Source organism: Uranotaenia lowii, chromosome 3, assembly GCF_029784155.1.
Source record: "Uranotaenia lowii strain MFRU-FL chromosome 3, ASM2978415v1, whole genome shotgun sequence".
NCBI classification, from domain to species: domain Eukaryota; kingdom Metazoa; phylum Arthropoda; class Insecta; order Diptera; family Culicidae; genus Uranotaenia; species Uranotaenia lowii.
In genome coordinates, this window is record NC_073693.1 from 222,516,591 (window position 1) to 222,539,820 (window position 23,230).

The 23,230-nt window shown below is 33.3% G+C and overlaps 1 protein-coding gene and 1 non-coding gene across 10 annotated transcripts in view; both read left to right on the plus strand.

Moving 5' to 3' along the window:
- Positions 1–23,230, plus strand: part of LOC129753543 (protein winged eye-like) — a 531,910-nt gene that overhangs the window by 20,909 nt on the left and 487,771 nt on the right. The window lies entirely within an intron of this gene.
- On the plus strand, positions 4,828–4,900 carry Trnaf-gaa (transfer RNA phenylalanine (anticodon GAA)). Its single transcript has one exon. It is a non-coding gene; the product is annotated as a tRNA-Phe (tRNA).

Below are 23,230 nucleotides of genomic sequence, written 5' to 3' on the forward strand. Positions count from 1 at the left end.
CGCTGCCAATCAACGACGATGAAAAATCAAACTAATCGGTAATCGGCAACTCTTTCTGTTGTACTGGTTCCGACACCTGGAAGATATTTGATAGAAGTCTGACCAACATGAAATGTCGTCAGTTTGTGTCGCCGGCGCTGATATGGAGGAAAATTCCGGTTTAAGTTTAGTGACAATATTTATTGAAATGTTTCTTACGTGCTCCCGCTCCAAATTGTGGCCTTCCTGAGTTTTTTATATTGGCCGCCTCTGAAAAAACCCGTTCCTCAGTTATACAACAACAACGGGCCACATGAATTCCTTGATATTATCCTGGAAGTAAACACTATAAAGTATTGTGTTGTTTTCTGCAATTCAGGGATACGAAATGTCAATACAATTTTAGAATTGATGCGCATTAAGAATTACGCTTTTACGTTAAAAAAGTTTTACTTGTTTATTTCAGTTTGTTTGTTTGAAATTTTATTTCAATGAATGGAATTCTCAAACAAATAGTTTTAAAACTATTCCATATTATACATATAATAACCAAGCAAACAAATCGATTGTCAATTTTTCACATGCAATCATGATTGATTTGTTTCCATTGAAGTTTACACAAAACAGTGAATGATCATAGTCGTTTAATTTCACTCCCATAAATGGATGACAGACATTTAAATGACCTAGGCAAGAAGCAAGCTCAGACTTAAACTCAACTAAATAAGAAAATGATTCTTTAAATCATAAATATTTAAAATGTCGCTCTTATCAATTTTCTAGCAATCGTATGCAGAAACTCGGTATGCAGAACAAAACAAATTTATAAAAGATATATAAATTCAGTTCCGAATCCAGTCGATTTCGGGTTAATTTTCTTCAATCCTAATACAAAATGTTCGTTGTTTGGTGTAGCTTATACTTTTATACATTTTGACATATTTTCTGTAACCAACGGTATTTTTTAGTAATTTTACCAAAAGGAAGTGTCAGTGTGTTTAAAATCAATTCGAAAGTTAACAGATGCACTAACAAGGAAGGTTCGTTTTGGCTTCTTCCGCAGGTCATAATTTTATTAGAGGGTTTGTCACGTGAAATTGTTACGTGGTTATTAGGAATCAATTGAAGATAAACCGTGCAGTGGTTATATAGAGTATAACACTCTAGGCCAAAACATCAAATCCATACATACATACATACATACAATTGTAGATAACTGATATGCAGAAAGTTCACATTTGCAATTTTCTTCGATGTTTGATTTTTTTTTAATTTTTAGGCCTACCTATACATTGACATGTGTTTCACCGAAATGCATTTTAGCATGCCAAAATAAGGAGCATGCCAAGTTAAGGCTCACTTTGCCTTCACAGATTGTTAATGTAATACACATTCAAATACACATTGCAAATTCTAATAAAAACCATATAATTAATTTTTCAAAAAATTAAATGGTGTTTAATAAACTGCTGTTTAAAAAAAGTGCTTAAGAACTTTCTCTTTCCACTTTGAATATAATAGTCTAAAAACTCGCCCATTTAGATGAATTTAACCGTAACGACGAAATTCGAGTTCAATATTAATTGTCGCTTAGGGCATTCATCAAGCACTCTCATCCGTAACTTGAGTCCGCCAGATCCGAGAACAACCCTTCCAAATCGCTAACTTGCCCCTCTTTAGAACAGAATACCGGTTCCTGTCAGAGGAAACGACTTTCGATTTCTACCATCATCTAGCTAGTGGAACGGAAATATGCAGAACATTTACGAGAAGAAATAACCTTCCTCCTCGGCAAAAACCTCCTCGTTAGAATTTGGGTTGGCGGCAATCAAAAGCGCCACATGTGTCCCACATCTCAAGTCTCATAAATTCAAGGCGGCTCAGCTCCTTCCTTCCTCTTGGCTCGTTGGGTCACATTCCATCCAGATCTCGCGCCAGTTCTTTATCACTCTCTAGAATTCGCGTCGTCGTCGTCCTCGTCCTCGTCGTCTAGAGCATTAAAGTGGTTTCCCCAAGTTGAATTCGAGCAAAATGAAAGGAAAAAAACACTCAGAAGAAGACTTTTACCCCTAACTTCTTGAGATAAAGCTTAGTTCTTTTAGAAATGGGACACTTTCATTTGCTAATAAAGCTTAGTTCTTTTAGAAATGGGACACTTTCATTTGCTAATAGCTCGTTAACTAATTATTGGATATTAAAAGTTTTGACTGCATTTTGTTGCCTGTAAAAAGTACTATTCGACCTATTTTTTTCAAAATTTAAAATTTACGCGTTTTTAAGATATGTACGATGCAAGAGAAAAAGAAAAAAAATATTTTGCACAGTTTCCTTTAAAATTCGTCATTATCAAATTGATAGCTGACAAAACCGTTGATTATTCAAAGAATTACTGAGTTTCTGTGGTGGATAAGTATGCAAACACTGTCAATAATGTCCACAAAGTTCAAATCAAGCATTGGAGTGAAGCACATGATCGACAACAACGGTTAAGGGTCATCAAGGAAGTCAAGTCTCATATCAGCATTTTTAATTTTCAATAAACGAAAAACTAAGGGTAGATCGCTGAAATGTCCGAAATAATTTTCTCCGATAAGCTGAAAGTGTTGCCTAGTGATGACTCATTGAAATCCAACCTCAAACAACCATTTTTTGATAGTTCCAAAGCTCTTAATCTGTTAAACCGGTACCAAAAAAAAACGTTCAAAAAAGTGATCAAAAATATAATCAAACTTGTTCATTTCGAAACAACTGTTTCCACTAAAATGCTTCCAGTTTCTTTTAAAAGAGAAGTTTTGGACCGAAAAGTATCAGAAATTGAAGAAGGAGGGTGAAGCCACCTAAAATATAGATTTTACGAAGTATAAGTTGGAGAAACTGATCAATGCCATGACTGAAAAAAGTGTGCGCCGGCCAATGGGAGATACCAAGTAAAAAGTAAAAATTTTTTTAACAAAAAAAGGTAAATATTTTTTTTCAAATTTTTTTCATGAAAGATCATAACATAACCTTCATTTTCTTCATAGAAAGTATTTCGTTCAAACGAATGGTTTTTAAGATATAGGCATTGGTAACTGTCCCATTTCTAAAAGAACTAAGCTTTAGCTCGTTAACTAGTTATTGGATATTAAAAATTTTGACAGCATTTTGTTGCCTGTAAAAAGTACTATTCGACCTATTTTTTTCAAAATTTAAAATTTACGCGTTTTTGAGATATGTACGATGTAAGAGAAAAAGAAAAAAATAATTTTGCACAGTTTCCTTTAAAGTTCGTCATTATCAAATTGATAGCTGACAAAACCGTTGATTATTCAAAGAATTACTGAGTTTTTGTGGTGGATAAGTATGCAAACACTGTCAATAATGTCCACAAAGTTCAAATCAAGCATTGTAGTGAAGAAAATGATCGGCAACAACGGTTAAGGATCATCAGGGAAGTCAAGTCTCATACCAGCATTTTTAATTTTCAATAAACGAAAAACTAAGGGTAGACCGCTGAAATATCCAAAACAATTTTCTCCGATAAGCTGAAAGTGTTGCCTAGTGATGACTCATAGAAATCCAACCTCAAACAACCATTTTTTGATAGTTCCAAAGCTCTTAAGCTGTAAAACCGGTACCGAAAAAAAAACGTTCAAAAATGTGGTCAAAAATAATCAAATTTGTTCATTTCGAAACAACTGTATCCACTTAAATGCTTCCAGTTTCCAGTTTCCAGAGAAGTATTGGACCAAAAATTATCAGAAATTGAAGAAGGAGGGTGAAGCCACCTAAAATATAGATTTTACGAAGTATAAGTTGGAGAAACTGATCAATACCATGACTGAAAAAAGTGTGCGCCGGCCAATGGGAGATACCAAGAATAAAGTAGAAATTTCTTTAACAAAAAACGGTAAATATTTTTTTTCAAATTTTTTCATGAAATATCATAACATTACCTTCATTTTCTTCATAGAAAGTATTTGGTTCAAAAGAATGGTTTTTGAGATACAGGCATTCGTAACTGTCCCATTTCTAAAAGAACTAAGCTTTATTCTTTGAGCGCCAGACGGTAAAACTTTTTCGAACGCGGAGTGGGGCCCAATCTTGAGTACTAACTCTTGTTCAATGTTTGGGGGGTACTTAAAGACTGCACATATTATGCACATAAACTATTCGTTATTAAACGTGACTTTATACTAAAATAAACATAATACCCCCTGGATGCGAGATGAGAGATAAACAAGCACGGGAGCTTGAGAAAACTTTGGTTTTTAAATTAAAAAGATGTTGGTACGTACTACATTGGAACATACATTCATTACAACAACTTTCCTGACAATTTAAAAAGAACACATCCCCCTCTAAGAGCTTGATTAAAATTTAATTTCGCTGTAGGCATGCGAAATTTAAAAAAAAACTAAAAATATACCACTCTGATTGTAAAAGCAATCTTATTACTGATAACTTATTATGGCGATAACACATATCTGTAAAGGTATTTGTAGCATATTTAAATACCATAGTTCCATTAAGCTTCTGATGAAACTAACTTAAACACCAGTGCTGGAGCACATGTTTCATAACATATTATGTCTATATGAAAAATCATCAAAGATTCAACCTACACCTAGGTACAATGACCCTAGAAGCCGTATCAATCTAAACTGTAACAACGGCGATGACCAACTTCCAAAAATCGACCTGGACTCGTCGTTGGTCGTTATCGTCTGCTTTATTTATATTTCACTGCGTGACGCGCTTGTTGACCGAGCGAAGAAGAACCAGGAGTAGGCTGGTTGTGTTACCTACTTATTTTGAATTAGCCGTTGGCCATGTTCGCTCGGGTGGTTTTCACGCTTCCATCATGAAGCCGAAATAGCTCAGTTGGGAGAGCGTTAGACTGAAGATCTAAAGGTCCCCGGTTCAATCCCGGGTTTCGGCACAGATCACTTTTTTGAGGTTTTGCTATTGGGCTACATTGAATTAGTTTTTCTCAAAGCAGCTAGGCTGGAACAGAACAAATATCGGTCCATTCGGTACGGTTATTTTTAAAATTTTGAATTTTTTTTCTTAACTCCCGGCAAATATTACCGAATAATCGGTAGTTTTTACCGAAATACCTTTATTTTTCCCGTTTTAGTTAAATAGGAATTGATATTTATTTATAGTACGCGACAATTTCCCTACAAACCCCGTCCGAACTTAAGGTTTTATTATTTGTTTATTCTTTTAGGGAGTTTATGAATTCGATAAGTTGGCGAAAAGGCAAGATTCCTTAAATGTTTGTAAACTTTAAGCTAAAACAGTAAGGAAGTTTTTTTAAACAACATTGTTTGAAAATAGGGTAAATGATCTTGAACGGATCAAAATGGCTCAATACGACGCAACTCGAAACAGTGGATCAAGCGGTATGGATAGGAGTTATATCCGAACTATTTTTTTTAGTTTAGCAGATAGATCATGGTTTCTCCTTTCAAATGTTGATTTGTAGAATATTTTAGAGTAAATCCTAACAACTCTAGAGCTGTTTTACTGAAGAAAAATTTCTGATCCTGAGCGGAAATAAGATATGATCTTGAGCGAAACCATTTTGTATTGTAAACATCTAACTCTCACTCTTAATCTTTGTGTAACTGTAAATTTCAATTAAATTTCATCTTTAAAGATTTTTAAGCTCAAAAATAATGTTTATACGTAAATAACAGAAACTTAGCCTTCCAATGTTGTTCTCAAAATATCCATTAAAATTTATCTCTTACTTAAAAAAGATATCCAATGTTTCACTTTGATGTATCTTATTTAGAAAGAATCGATTCTCTATACTCATATTTTAATTTTTTTATCTAAAAAATTCAATACGTTAGTATATTTAAATGATTATTTGAATGTCTGCGTTTAGGATTATATTGCCCGAACAACTTTTGAAGCTAACGACAGAGTCTGTAATACAAAATTTACAGATTTTGCAAAAAAAACTGTACATTGCTCTAAATCAAAGTGTTTTTGAGAAAAAAAATTCTTTTTTTTTTGTGATTTTATCCAAAAATTCTGTGATGAATTTCTGTGATGCTAATTCCTTTAATTTTATTGAAAAATCATGATAAATTGAGTCATTTCATATTTAAGTTGGGAGAAATCAGCTTACATTGAATATCTTATCATACTTTTCTTATTCAAAGTAGGAAACCTAAATTTTATATTGACCAAGGAAATCCATTTAAAAGTCAAAAATTCTGTGAAATCTGTGAATATTTTAAAGTTTTGTTTTCTTTGATTAAAATTTGCTCAAAATTCTATGAAATTACAAACTTTTCTGCGATTTCGGCAACCTTGCTCTTCGAATAAAGTAACGATTAAATTTATTTATATTAAAAAATTATGGAAACATTTATTTCGTAGGGAAAAGGGGGGTTATCATGGGCCATTTTTTTTCTTTGCTTCATAACTCCTTTATTATAAAAGATAAAAAGAAAAAAGTAAAAAGAAAAGTTTTCTTCATTTTAAAGATATCATTAGGATTTTTTTTCATTTTTTTAATTTTTAATTTTTTAATTTTTTAATTTTAATACAAATACAATCAGACTCGGGAAATTGATGTGTTTAAAATTTCCCGAGTCTGATTGTATTTGTATTTTTTTTAATTTTGTAAAACCGTGGGGAAACGTGAGCCACCAAACCCAAATTGACTAGATAACGCGCAAAGTTTATGAGTTGACTCAAAACTAGAATTTCATAATTTATTTAGTTATTTTAAAGCGATTTCAGATGAGAAAATAAAAAAGAGAGTTGTGTATGATCGAAAAGTTCCTAATTCCTGGCTCGCGAACGTTTTGGCAAAATTCCTTATACAGGATTTATGTTCGTCTTTATCGCATTGGATAAAATGGACAAAATATTTTTATATCTCTATATTTGGCTTAAGAAAATTTTGCTTAGTGGCAAATTTTTTTTCAGAACACTTTTGTTAAACAATGCCTACATAAAAAAAATAATGATTGTATATAATTTTTCAAGTTTAAGATGTTTTACATTAATAGTTAGTAAGGTATTTATTTTAATTTCGAATTTTCGAAAATATTTATAGAAATTGCTATTTTTTTAAGAAGATAAAAAAATAAATTAGGGATTTGGAGATTTCATTAAATGAAAACTTTATTTATTTGCTTAAATTATAAAGAAGTAAACTAATTCTTTTCAATTAATGGTAGCAATTCATCAAATTTTTAAAAATAAAAGTAAGGGATTAAGTTTGCGGCTCAAATCTGAATTATTTTCTACTCATGTAAAATCGAATCAATTAAAGATCTGAGTTTGAATCTTTATTTAAGAAACATCTGTAATATAAATAATGTTAAACAAATATCCAGTTAAATGTGTTTTCACTTGAATCTTATCTTGAAAAAGAATAACAAGTTTTTTGACCACAAATTATTATTAATAATACTTTAGGCCGGAACAAATTTAAAATCCTTCTTTTGTCACTCGGAGTTGGAACATCGCGAGGGGGGAGAATAAAAAATAATGCGAAAACAAATAAATTGGAATAAATTGCACGAAATCTTGTATGCAACAAAATTTCATACTGTATAATTGCACAAAACTTATAGATCGAGTCATTTTTTTTTTATCGAAAAATTCAATAAAATCTATAGAAAAGGTGAAATACCTTTCATCTTCCAAAATTTCTTTTTTGGTCTTGTAATCTTTCGGATGTTTGATTTTTTTCTGAAATTTACATAAAATATTTCAAACTTTATTTATTTCCCCCTTCGGGGTTTTCGGAAATTTCGAAGGGGGGGGGGGGGGGCCGGGGGTGACAGAAGAAGAAATTGAAATTTGTTCCAGCCAATATTTAATGATACAAATCCTAAAAAATTAAATAAAAAATCGAGGTATCCCAAAAATCTAATTTTATATTTTTGACTTCTGTTGGATTTTGTTCCTAACTGACACTGATTGAATATAAAATTTTAATTTCGAATTCACAATCCAAATTATGAAACTGCGATCGCCTGTAATTTAAATCCAATAAAATTCTCCCGTTGATATTTTAATCTTGATATGAAAACTTAGTTGTATCTGAATTTTTAGTTTTGATTCCAAATCTGAGTAGGGGAGATGGGGGCATAATGGCCACCTTAAGGAAAACGGTTATTTAACCATAGAAAATAGCTATAATATTGTTTCGTGTTCAGACACTTGAAAAGCCTATTCCCTAACGGGCTGAAACGTGAAAAACTAGATGAAAACGTTAAAAAATGCATTTTAAAAATTTTTGCCAAAAGCTGAAAACCAGCCACTGTGGAGGCATAATGAGAACCCCCCCTGAGGCAGTATGAGCACCATTAATCAGAGCAAGATGTGCGTTTTTGTCGGGGAATCTAGCAGCGAATTCAATTCGATGAAGTCAGGTGAGTCGTAGATTCATCAAACAAAGCAATAACAAAATAATCTAGGTCTGTTTGTAGAATACAAACAATTCACGCACGCTCATACATTAAGTGCTTTGTTCGGAGGATGATGCTACTAGCCGTATAATGTAACAATAAAAAAATCGATCAAGAATTGTGAATGGAAAAAAATCACCTCGAACAGAAATCGAACTCTAGTCTTTTGATTACCTCTCCGACACCTTACCAATAGGCTAAATCGTCGGATGAAAACTAGTCAAGGTGTGGCTCTATAAATCAATTTTAATTTGCTGCTAGATTCTGCGGCAGAAAATGCTCATTATGCCTCGATAATATGGTGCTCAATATGCCCCTAGTCAACAAATTTAAGTAAAAACGTGTTTTAAAATTGATAAAAGTGAAAAATCAAAAATTTTATGATGGTAAAAATTGAGAAACAATGTGTACATCATGTTGCAGTGCGTACATTATAGATCAAGGTTATTTTAAGATCATAAGAGCTTATTTCGTGGTGCTCAAAAATTATAATATTTTCGTAACTTGAGAACCAAGCTAGTTTTTTTTAAATATCTCTGTAAAGATGATAAAGAGATTCCTTTTTTTGTGAAAAATTAATACTATAGGAAGTACGAAACAAATCCTCATGAAAATTTATTTAAGAAAATACGCACTTTCGTAGAAAAGCGTAGTTCTCATTATGCCTCGGGTGCTCATTATGCCCTCATCTCCCCTACTTTTTTTTTATTCTGAATTCGAAATCTGAATTACGAGTCTGAAAGCGATTATTGAATCTTTTCAGATAATAATTCTTACTAATTATGAGCAAAAAGCGAAATTTGGATCAAAATTCAAACCAAAAATCTTTTATTTGAATTCTGAATGTTTGGCTTTCAATACGAATTGATTCTTTAGTTATTTATTAGAAATTTAAGTTATGATCTGAATGAAAATAGCGAATTATGAACCTGTTATTAATTTTTCAAATCTAGATCACAATTCCAAAACTTTCTTAAATTCCAATGCTACATAAGAATTAAAAGTAAAAATTTTTAATCATAGAAATGGTTTGTAATTTTTAATATTTATTTTCCTCATATTCCGAAATGATGAGCTTCGAATATAGAAGTTTAAGATGCAAAACCGAGTTTTAAATCAGGTTTTTTTTCCTAATCATGATCCTAACTGAAATTCAGTAACAATAAACTAAATACGAAATTCAAATTCCTATCACAGGCATCGAATCTTAATGTTTGTAAGTTAACTTAGAACCACAAGATCCGGAATAATTCTAACCTTACTAAGGTTACCTGAGCTTTTCATAAAAAATATCCACAAATATCCGGGCCGTGCAAATCTGAGACATTTTTCTCCAATATCCACCAATATCAAAGACATTTAATCAAAATCATAAATACACTTGACTTTTGTTTATCGAAACACACCAATAAATTTTAATACACATTTCAAGCTTTCAAAAAATTATTCATTTTGATATAATTAACTCTCAGAAATTTAGATGCAAATACATAATTTTAACGACTCAATTTAAATTTTTGTTTGATTTGGCTAATGAAGTGCAAAAACTTGGGCAAAATCGGGTCTAATTAACAAGCTTTGTATAATATTATTGAACATCGATATTTAGGATTGAATTTCTATCGACAAGTAAGAAAGTATTTGAAAAACTGTAGTCGAATTATTAAACTTGGATAAGATTTCGAGGTTTTGTCTCTAGTTCAGAATCGAGATTGTAACACTTGAATCATCTTAGTCGTTCATCAAAATTTGATTAGGGATTTGTAATTTTGAGTTTAGCGAATAAAATTTTTTTTGGCAGTTTTGAACACTCATGGGGGGAGTTTAACCCCCAAAACTCCCCCCCCCCCCGTTCCTACGGCCATGTATTGAGGACACAAATATTCGAAGTAGTAAATGTAGTGTTTAGCCAACTTCTCGAGAAATTGAACAGGTATATCTGATTGTAGACTTCCGCTTACTTCCTCTATCGTGCTGAACCACTGTGGATTAAAACCCTCAGTTTCGCTGTTTTATAGAGGAAAAAGCTTACTATTGATTTCTAATTTTTCGAAAATCAAGCGCTATCGGCTTCTACGGATTTCTGGCGGCAAAACACTAGCGTTAAATGAGGGTTGACGAGTTGAGATCCATGCTCGAGTTTGAACATTTTTCACGCACACACATGAACCAGCGTAAATTGCATTGTTGTAATCAATATAAACATAAACATTGAGTGAGTAAAGTCACGCTTGATTTTTAAAGTATTAGTGTGATGATGTGCTTCCACTCAAAGCTTGAATGCAAAGCTGCAATGCTTGTGTGGAAAGCTAGAAAGCTTGGATCACATCTCGCGGGGTGGCGGCATCATAAACATAAACATAAACGCCAACGATTTGTCCGAAAAAACAACAGCCCGACTATCTTGATACTTGATGAAGATCTTTCCAAAAATCTATCCATAATCATTGTAATTTTTTATATCAATAGAAGGCCAATAACTTGACCAACAAAACCCACTCAAAAATTTAAAAGATCTTGGCCGAACTCTTAAGATTATAACTTACTGAAAAAGGCATTATTTTGGATATTTTGTAGTAGGTATATCTTCTTTCTTAGTTGAAATATGAATTTTACATGTTTGAAAAATTGTGTGTTTCAACAATTTGAACAGCTTTCTCAAATATACCAACTTTGTAAATCGTATACTAAAAATATTAAATAAAAACTTGTATAACCTACTTGTATTATTTTCAAAATGCTCGTAACTTTTATGATTTTCATGCGATCTTGATGGTGTCTTCAACAAAATTTCTTAAAATAATAAAAAAATAACTTTTGTGAAGACATCAAGTATCTAAACTGATTATTTTGAGAAATAATTTTTTTTATTTCCATGTGAATAAATAACTATTGTCTTTCAAGAATTCGATAGATCATAAAAAAATATGAAAATGTTGTGAAGACATCAAAAGTCTATCGTTTACCGTTTGTCCGCAAACAATTTTGATTGTTTATTAGGTGCATTTACCTCTGTGTGGCAATCGTTAGTGTATTTAAAATATTACAATTCATCAAAATATTTTGAAATGATTTCCTTATATGAAAAAAAGAAAAATTGTTTTGTAAGTATTGTAAATTACCAAGGGCGTATTTTATTTGGGCGCGTACTGTATCTTGGAATTTCTCTCTGAAAATGAACACTTGCGTGTAGTCATAATCATTATTTTTATTTCACTACAAAAAATTGAAAAAGGTTTTGAGGTTTTCTTCACGGTCGGCGCACAGGAGATGGCATATAAAGGCTGGCCAAGCAACAATAAAATCAGTTTTTGTAAATGTGAAAAAAATGCAGTTTACTCTATGGATTTTGCCAAGATTATTCCACCTTACTTGTCAAATCTAACAAAAAAAAAAAAAATAAATTGTGTTATAAATTTTATTCATTTATGCGTCCAAAACGAAAGATTTTGAGAAAGTTTTACAATAATAAGTGGTCTAAGAAAATTGTAAAAATCAAAGTTTGAATTTTGATGCCAAATGACTTAAAAAATGCATAAAACGTCGAAATCTGTTGTTATGTCGAAACAAAATTGTTTGTAAAAAATCAAATTTCAAAAATTACCAAAGAGAGGCACCAAAAAAAATCGGAAAGTTCGAAATTTTATTGAAATACTAATAACTAAGAAATGCATAAATCTTCAAGATCTGGTTTTATATCGAAATTTTTTTTTTGCCGAAAATCGACTTTCGTAAAACCGACCGTTTATGGAGATTCCTAGTTCCATAAAGTCGATTTTTTTTCGAGATGCATGCATGCGAGTCATTTGACATCGAAATAAAAACTTCGGTTTTCCGAATTATCTTTGACTTCTTTTAGTGATTTTTAAAATTGTAAAGTCGATTTTTGAAAATTTATTTTTCGGAATAACACCAGATTTTGAATTTTTGAAGCACCTGAGCTAAAATATGGCTAGTTTCCAAAATTCGTTGCATTTTTTCAGATTTTCCAATATTTTCTTCCCGTGCGATATAAACGAAATTGCAAAAGGTGGAGCTCGTTGGTAAGTTCTATGACTTACTACAAATAAGATTTCGGAAGGTGTAACAGGGAGAAAACAGCTTTCGGACATCATCTTGAAACTTCGCCGAATGTTGAGAGTTTTTAAAGAAAATACAGTTTCTTGCTGCTCTGCATAACATATGTCCAGGAAAAAATCATAAAACAACGTTTTCGAAATTTCATCATATGACTGTAGGTGTGAAATATTGAAATTTACTTCAATTCAAATTTACTTTGTAAATATGACGCAAAATACACCTATGATTATAATCAAAAAACTCAAAGTATGTAATCTTTCAGCATACTCTGATGTTTTACTGAGCATGACATTTTGATATACGAAAAGTGTCCCTAATTCCCAAACGAAAACTTTATAGGTATTTCATACCAGGTTGAAGAATTTTCAAACGATGAAGCCGAGTACGAATAATCTTATTATGAAAAACGTTATCGTGGCCTTCACACAAAATGGCTTCGCTCCATGTTCAAGGTAGTACCCTGGAAAACTCCCGCTTCGGACATAAAATTTCATCCGAAACGATCGGCTGTCTGGTTGTTGGTGGTAGGGATAACTTTGCTGTTAACCCCCGCCCGCCCAGAAAATCTGCCAAGAAAACCCTTCTTTGCAGCCATGCAAACAAATTTCCCGTGTACGTGAACGAACATACGAGTGGGTTTATGGGGAAATTTATTTGGTATGTTGCCCAGTTTTCCTGCTGATCATCGTGATGATGATGATGCCGATGATGGGGATTTTATCTTGGAATGGAGCATAAGTTTTATATTACAGCAATTATTCTTCGACTTTTCCAGAAAAAGAGGATTCCGAAAAAGGCCAAATTCCAATCCTTACCCATTCCTTGAATATCCTTATCGTCTCACCCACCGATTGTGGCTGTTTTAATTTTGTTTCAAATTCTGTTGTAGAGACCTTTACAAAATATACCTTGAAAGAAAGTGAGTACGCCGAGGGTTGGGCTACGAAATTTTGTGGTTAGACGAAAATCGGTTCCTCGAAAGCGGTTGAACCTTTTCGGACCTGGCATGTGTGATGTCTAAATAAATTATGAAATTTCCTGCTGCTTGCGTCTACTGGAAAGGGATAAGACACCATCAAATCTTTGATAGCCCGACCGAACTGAAGCATAATTAGAAAATATGTGAGCAATCATGATTCAGCAGCAACAGGTTCCCCAATCCTTCCCAGCGACGACACGTTCAAGAATCGTATGAGTTTCTTCAGCATTCTTAAAGCCTCAATAGGAACGAGGAATCGTTGAAAGGCCAATGCAAAAATCGTTCCAAAAAGGCCATACAAAAGAGAAATTCGATACGCGTGTGTACACACATGTGTTGAATAGAGAGTTCCCCAGCCGGCATTTGATTCGAAAAGAACGAAAAAAAAATCCCAGGATAATATGAGCGTCTGCTGTTGGCAGGTTTATTAACAATTGAGGTAATTTATGGTGTCAAGTCATTGGAATGGAACGTGCGGTCGTTTTTTGCTGGGGAAATGAACGGTGGTGGGGCAGAGGTTTCTTACTTTTTCACGTAAATGGCTGCGAGTAATTTTACCTAAGCCATAATCCCTTTGTTTTAGAATGATGTTGAGTTTCTGAAGGGTTATGGATAGTGAGGTGTAAACAAAACGTGCTCGTAACAAAATCGGTTAATACGTCCCTCAAGTGGCTCCTAAATTAGTTCTGGACGAATGATAACGGTATAAAATCAATACCTCAATCTTTCATCACGAAATCACCGCCAAAATATTGTGAATCTATTAGATATTAGCGGAATAATTACTTATCTCCGCAAAAACCCCTTCAGGAACATTGCCCGCGTACAAAACTGACCACAACGTGTTATCAGTTTCTGTTTTGTGCTGTCTTCTAAGCTGACATTTGTTTACAAACACAATGTCGAAATTAAAAAGCACACGATCGACGAATAATTCTGCTCCCGTGGTCTCATCTATTATCGACGGACCGACTTCCAAACGGTCAAAAGACGATTTGATTCAATCGAGCGACGAAGAAGATGTTACCTCCCTGAAGGATCTATGGATTAAAATGCGTACTATGCTGGCTGCTGAAACAGAACGGATCAGAGACGGAATCGGGGCCCAAATCGATCGAAGTACCGGAGAGTTGCGACAGAGGATTGAAGGTTTGGAAGTTCAATTGGCAGATTTGAAAAAGGAGTGTACGACAAATGTCAATAACCTGCAAAAGGATCTTAAATTGGTGCAGAACGAGGTACAATTTTCGTTGGAGTGCACCAAAAAAATTGAGATAGATCACGAACTTGTTGTCTCTAACGTGCCGTATTTGGAGAAAGAAGACCTTGGTTTGATGTTCAGAAATATCTGCTCTGCTCTTGGATACTTGGAACCACCTTTGACTAAATTGACCCGCCTAGCCAAATCCCCAATTAAAAGCGGAACCTCACCCTTGCTATTATGTGAATTTGCCCTTCGGAGTGAGAAATTGGATTTCTTTCGCACATATCTACGTAATCGCTCATTAACTTTACGTCAACTGGGTTTCGAAAACAACGGTCGCATATTTATTAATGAGAACCTGAGCCAACAAGCGAGAACCATACGTACCGAAGCGATCAAATTGAAGAAAAAAGGTCTTATCGATACTGTTCAAACGCGTAACGGAATAATCTTTGTAAAACCTACTGGATCTTCAATTCTGGAACCTATCCATAGAGTAGAGCAGCTTCCTGTTCAACTTACGACTATCCCTTCCTAACTAAGTTATTCGTTTCCTTCCCACATGTCCTTCCCAATTCCTTCATTCCGTCCGCTCCTGAAAGTTTAAACAAAATCAAACCCTTCCTTGTTACTTCATTTTTCCTTCCAAGTTAATCCTTTGAATCCGATCCCTAAATTATCCTGTGTATCCTTCCCTCCTAAAAGTCTTGCTGGTGCGATGCTGTTGATGGCTGTTGCTGGTGCGATGCTGGTGATGCGATGCTGGTGATGCGATGCTGGTGATGCGATGCTAGTGATCCGATGCTAGTGATGCGATCTTGCTGGTGCGATGCGATTGTTCTTGATGGTGATAGTGGAATTCCGATGATGGTTACAATGCGAGCGTTTTTTCCGATGTTGGTGATGCTGCTATTCCCGATGATGGTTACAACATGGTCAATGATGCGATGAATGGTAATCGCCAAAGCCAATGCTGGTGATGTTGGTGTCGTCATTCCCCACGGCCGTCATGACAGTGGTCCCCAGTTTGTGAGATGCAACTTATCCAAGTGCTGGTAATACAATCTTACGTTACTTACGTTTTCATAAAAATTGATAGCCTAGTTTATAGATAGATTCTATGATGAGTTCGATTGATTTGAATACCTTCTGTTTGAATTTCCTACTAATGAAAGCTTTTCGCTGAATATTATGTTTTTTTTTTTTTTATGAAAGTTTAATGGCATTGCGGTGAACTTGATACTACGAAAATTCTTGATAGAAGAATTAAAGATTGAAATTAAATGACGGATAGACAAAGCAGATGCTTAATAGAAGAAAATTGAAAGATGTTGAAAATGAGCCAAGAGCATATTTTATGGAAAGCTTCAAAGGTGCGTTCTAGACCCTTTGTCCCACATCAATTGAATGGATGAGAGAAGTAATAGCGAGAGGCGCAATTACGTTCACCCATACATCCAACCCGATGGATTGGTAAAGCACGTGCTTCCCAATCGGACCGATTGGGAAGCACGTGCTTTACCAATCCATCGGGTTGGATGTATGGGTGAACGTAATTGCGCCTCTCGCTATTACTTCTCTCAGCCATTCAATTGATGTGGGACAAATGGTCTAGAACGCACCTTTGAAGCTTTCCATAAAATATGCTCTTGGCTCATTTTCAACATCTTTCAATTTTCTTCTATTAAGCATCTGCTTTGCCTATCCGTCATTTAATTTCAATCTTTAATTCTTCTATCAAGAATTTTCGAAGTATCAAGTTCACCGCAATGCCATTAAACTTTCATAAAAATAATAATCAACGGTGACTATTCGTTAAAAAGAATATTATGTTTATATCAGACTGAATAATTTTGAAATCGATTTTGTTACGATCAAATCTTTAAAAAAAAATTTATTATATTTTGAACATTCTTTTCGTTAAAAATGCCGTTAGTATTTATAAGTTTTGCCAGCTTTCTCTCTTTGTTTCCCTGCTTTGATATTACTTTAAATGATTTTGGGTAGTCTTCCCGTAAACGATATCTCTACGATAATACCTCAGGCCGTTCTAAGCGCGGCTATGTGTAACGATTTGCTAAACGTTTGCCATATTAACGTTCAAAGTATTTGTGCACGCCAGATGACCAAATTTGAAGAATTGAAGCAGATTTTAACACAAAGTAAAACTGATATCGTGTGCATGACCGAATCGTGGTTAGATGAGTCGGTAAGCAATTTTCTACTAACTTTCGATGGGTTTCAAATACTACGTAACGACCGAAATCGACATGGAGGAGGCATACTTGTGTATATTAAGCGTGATCTAAAATTTAAAATTCTCAGTAAATCTGTTAATCCAAAAGAATGAGATTACTATAGGTGCTGATAAAGTTATGTTTGGAGTTTACTATAATCCACCAAGAACAGACTGCTCGGAATTAATTATCAACCACTATGAATCTTTTGCTCTGAATTATAATCATTCTTTTCTCATAGGAGATTTCAACACTGATTTATTAAAAAGTACTGCAACAATCCAACGATTCCGTGACTCTTTACAGTTATTATCCTTCGGCTGCATAGGCTCAGAGCCAACGTTTTTCCATAGCAGTGGTTGTTCTCAGCTTGATTTGCTATTGACTAACTCTTCGGACATGGTTCATAAATTCAATCAAATATCGATCCCTGGAGTATCTCGTCACGATATGATTTTCTTTACTCTTAAGTATTTTCGCCAAAATAGCACAACAGGATACTGGTATCGTGATTATAAAAATTATGACAGTGATAGCCTAAATACTGCTCTTCAAAACATGAATATTGGTAGTTTGTTAAGCATTAATGATTCTGATATCATTTTAAACAATCTGAATAGAAGCCTTAATGAAATTCATGAGACCTTTTTTCCTTTGAAATTTCGCAAATATAAGAATAAAACATGGTTCAACAATGATATTAAAATTGCTATGGTAAATCGTGATATTGCGTACAGAGCATGGAAACGTAGCAAAACCGTAGAAAACCATTCTTCTTTTAAACATTTAAGAAACAAAGTGAATACACTTATTCTTAATGCAAAAATTGAACATGATAAAAAACGAATTGATTTTAATCTAACCCCTAAAGCTCTTTGGAAAAACATAAAAACTTTGGGTTTATCAAAGAAATCTGTAAATGATCAACACAGCAGTTTTTCCCCAGATGAAATCAATAAATATTTTTCATCTAATTTTACAACTTGTAGTAACACGTTTTTAACTCCATCCAACTCGAATGGTTTTGAATTTAGATCAGTAGAAGAATACGAGATTATTAACTCAATCTTTTCTATAAAATCCAACGCTACTAGTTTTGATAATATTTCTATTAAATTCATACAAATTATTCTTCCTAATATACTAATAGTCCCAAGCATTTATTCAACACTATTATAAATTCTTCTAAATTTCCCGAGGAATGGAAAATTGCTAAAGTTGTACCTATACCAAAGAAAGCAAATTCTTGCGCTATCTCCAATTTCCGACCAGTGAGTATTTTGTGTACGCTTTCGAAGGTTTTTGAAAAATTAATAAAAGAACAAATTTCAGATTACATCAACAATAATGATTTTTTGCACAAGTTTCAGTCTGGTTTCCGCAAAAATCACAGTACCGAGACAGCTCTGATTAAAGTACACGATGATATAGCTAAATGTATTGATAAAAAAGGAGTTGCCATCTTACTTCTGATTGATTTTGCCAAGGCTTTTGATCGGGTGTCACATACTAAATTGTATGAAAAACTTATAAATAATTTTTCTTTTGGTGCATCAGCTGCCAATCTTATAAAATCATATCTAATTTCGAGACAGCAAGCTGTACTTTTTGAAGGTTCTTTGTCGGAATTTGAATGTATCAAGTCAGGTGTTCCTCAAGGCTCCGTTCTAGGCCCACTTTTATTTTCATTATTTATAAATGATCTCCCTGGTATTTTGGAACATTGTTGCCCACATCTTTTCGCGGACGATGTTCAGCTATATTTTTGTAATGACGGTCAATATAACCCTGTAGAAGTTGCGCATAGAATCAACAAAGACTTATCCAAACTTCATCGTTGGTCGACTATTAATCAATTACCAATAAATAGTTCAAAAACTCAAGCTTTATTTATAACTCGACCCAAATGTCTTTTTGCACCTCCTGAATTATTTTTGAACAATGAAAAACTTGAGTTCGTGGACAAAATTAATAGTCTAGGTGTAATTTTTGATAGGAACCTCCTTTGGGGCATGCACATCAGACATCAGTGTTCAAAAATATATGCTTCACTGAAACTTCTCAATATTAATACGAGACACTTAGATATACCGTGCAAGATCAAACTTTTTAAAACTTTTGTACTCCCTCATTTCATGTACGGTGGTTTTATCACTTCTAATGCCCAAATTAGTTTACAGGATCGACTCAAAGTTGCATTGAATGCCTGCGTTCGGTACGTTTTTAGACTTTCGCGTTTTTCAAGAGTAACGTTTCTTCAGAAATTTCTTCTAGGTTGTGATTTTATAAACTTTTTCCGCTTTCGATCATGTATGGCTATGCATAACATTATTGTTTGTAAAAAACCTTCTTATTTATATTCAATGCTTGTACCTTTCCGAAGTTCACGTACTAATAGTTTCATCGTACCAAATCACAACTCATCTTACTATAGTAACTCATTTATTGTTAGAGGTATCGTTTATTGGAACCAATTACCTTCAGAAATTAAAAATATTTTGAATAAAAAGGGATTCAGAGAGAGTTTGTTGGCAAAACTTAACAGAACAAATAGTTAAAAAGAATTGTTATTTAGAAGCAATACACTTCAGAAACATTGTTAAAAATTATTAATTTATACAAGTGAAATTACCATAATGTAGCGAATAAGAAGATCTGAGATCTTATGTTACATGATTAAATAATAAATAAATAAATAAATAAATGATGTTAAGGCAGAATTGTTTTTTCTATTCTTAATCTTTTGACGCCAGAGTTGACGGTATGACAGAAGAACATTTTTAAGAACTTACAGACAACTGTTTTTGCAATCTTGTTAATCTATTGGTAAAGGTTTAGTGGAGATGAGGAGATAAAAGTACGGAATAAAAAGAAAAGTTAAAAAAATAAATGAAACATATATGTGGCAAAACTGATGTAGAAGCTTCAAATTATAAACAAAAACACAAATGACACATTCCACGCGCTTGTACCGCTCAAAAGTGATTTTTATACGTTCTCGTATCAAAAAATCTTAAACTTGTCTATAATTTTGATAAAGCAAATCACACAAAACCAAAGGAAAAAAGAAATAAAAATTAAACATGTTTTATATGATTTTGAAATAAAATTTTTTGATAAATTGATAATTGATAAAAAAGTGAATACTTCGACAACTTTTCCAAAATAATCAATAAAAATATATGGATTGATTTGTATCGGAAATTTTTTTAATACGTTTTAAAGCCAAAAAACACAGCTTCATTTCGTAGAAAAAAAATTTTGTTTATATCCAATGTGGTTGTTTTGACAAGCCAACAAAAACAGTCGTATTTGAATGAATTCGCGTCACAAAAAAGTGAACTTTTTAGTTTTACGAGAATACTTTGACATTTTCTGACATACAAAATTGAGATCTTCTTTGAAAATGATAAGACGATTCTAAAACACTATTTTGTTTTAGAAATCGGTTGGAATCTAGCTGAGTTACAACAGCGCGAATGAGTGAATTCCCGTCACAATTTTTTTTTGTGAAATTTCATAAGGGTAATATGTTCTGAAAGCTGTTTTGACCCTCCAGATGGTCGGATTTTTACAAATTGAACATAATTTAGTTGATTTTTTCAATAAGTTCGTTATTTTTAAATCAAAATACAAATAGATTGAAAAAAAAAAATTAAATTGTTTTTGGCTAAATTTTTAAATGAAGACTGTTAGAAACAATAGTAATTTTAACGCCTATGCCAATCAAAATAAGCAAAAATTAGGTGAAGAAACTGAAAATTTATGATTGTAAAAGTCGGAACAACTAAATATCGTTTTTAAAAGTGCACATAAAATTTGAAGGCTTTTAAGAATGGTTCAGAATAACTTGATATTTCGTGACGTGAATTCAGTCAACTACCCTGTTTTGTATAAACTGAGTGAATTCACGTCACAACTTCAAATAAGCATAACTTCGTTCGTTGTTGTTTATAATCGTGCAGCTTCGCACATCAAATTGTGGGTAATTGTTTTCTCTACAACTCATTTGAAGACACCGATATTCTATTTCCACAGAAAGAACAGGAAATCAAAGTTGTATGAAATGAAGTCAAAATGGTCAATTCTAGCGTGAATTCACGTCACAAATGTAATCGATCACAACAAAAACAACTTAAAGTTTGTATTGACCAAATTATATTTATTTTGAAGAAAATTCAATTTTCGACCGTTTGCTACAATTTTTTTTTCATTTTCAAGTAAATTGGTTGACTTCTAGAATGATAACAGTTTAGAAAAATCCGGAAAATCGATTTCACGTCATGATGGAATGTGTCAAATGGGGATTTTTTTTTATTATCTGACAATTTGCGCCGGGGGTCTTCAGATTTGCTATAAAATTTCAAATTTTGTTCGTTTCAGCACCATAAAAAAAACATGTATTTTTGCAGATTTCTAAGACTTTCATTTTTCGAGTTAGATAACGTTTAAGTTTTTTTGAAAAAAAAAATTACCCTCAACTTTGGAGGTTGAGTTACTAGTGTCGCATTTAAATTGGTGAGCCCGTTCCTTTATGTCATTTTTATTATCCTTTCATTTTTATTTCAAAGTCCTTCTCATCACATACAACGAGTGTTAAGTGTCAGAATTTTACCTGAACTTAAATTATATGTTATTCGATTTGAATGATACACTCTTGGCATCTAAATTGTTCTACAAATTTGTACTCCTTTCTTAGTGACATTATTTTTATTTGCAATGAGCAAATGTAATCAAGAACCGTTTAATGCCACTAATGTATAAAGTGAGATATCAAGTGAATACTAAATTATTATATATTTTTTCAGCACTGAAGTCTTTCAGAAAGGGCAAACTATCTAAAAGGTTTCAGTGATATATTAACCATTTCTTTGCTCTTTCAAATCTTTTCAAGAGCGAGTAATGGCGCTATAACCATGGTCGATGACCCGAAATGATGGTACAAAGAATCCAGATTCGAACAGGGTATAATTTTTAAGGAATTTTTCCTGAATTATTGTATTGATATGAATTCTGAATTTCTGTGTAGAAAAACTTCATTTCCATCCATAGAAAGAAGAATTGCAAGATCGATCATCAAGGAGCGTAGAAATATCTTAGCGTCTATGCTCCCAACGAATAAATATCATATAAACAAGGAAACGTATGGTACTGTTGTCCACGTTTCTTCCTCCCCTGTGTTCCAGTTGTCTCTGCGTCCAATACTGCACAGTGGGCCCGGCCGTGTCAAAATGAGTAGTAAATGTACTTTTGCTACTCACCGGGATGCTGACAAGATTTGGCTGTGTATGTATCATAAGCATAAGCATAAGCATAAATGAAAACATTTCGATTTGTTGCTTGGCAAAAAGTATTCATGCCAGTATTTGTTTTGTTTCCTTTTGACTATGAGAATGGTCAATTATCTTACAATAACAAGAAGGTGTTGTTATCCAATGACCTCCGACTGTTTTGGAATAGATAATTTTTTGTCATCAAAAGCCTGGCTAAATTATAACCCGCATAAATGAGGATTATAACCAAATGATTATTTAAATCGTCAAACGACGATTCATGAAGCGTAGTAAAACGTTTAGAAAACGATTATAGAAATTGTAAAATACATTGACAGAATCGTGGATTGCGCTTTAAATAAATCGTAATTTTCAATGATCGGCCAATGCTAGTGGTCTTCATTCTGAATATATCATCTGAAACTTGTTGAGGCTGATGAAAGCCTAGAATTTCTCCGTCTTTGCTGAGGAGAAGCCGGTGGCTGCAGTTTTCTAGAAATTTTCAAGGGAATGACGTAAATATAGATAAATTTCGCATTGAGAGACATAGATGGATAAATTAAACAAGTGATTTATTCGGTGTATTTTTAAATTAATTGTCTAATACATTTACTCTCATCAAATCACAAATAACGTGTGCTTTTATTCTAACCCTAAAAATTGAGTGAATAATGATGTGGACTGATTTGCGGTTGTTTTGAAATTTGAATGCGGATGCAAAAAGTTGTTTTTATGTATAAGATGTTAATGTGTTAATTTATATCATTTTGTCCACCTCGTTTGATGTGGACTGAAAGCGAAACAGGTGCTAAACTAATGAATGTTGCCGCCTCAAGCGCCGCCGCCGCATCCTTGATCGATGGAACTGATTCGTTAAATCTGATCCAACTCAACTCTATCAGGAATCATCTCGGACGGACACTTGATTTGTTTTTTGGCCTGAGTGACGAACAAATTGAAATAAGAAATGCCTCTGACATTCTGGTACCTGTAGATTTGCACCACCCGCCTGTCGCATTCGATTTACCAGCTGCTGTGTTGGCAAGTAACTC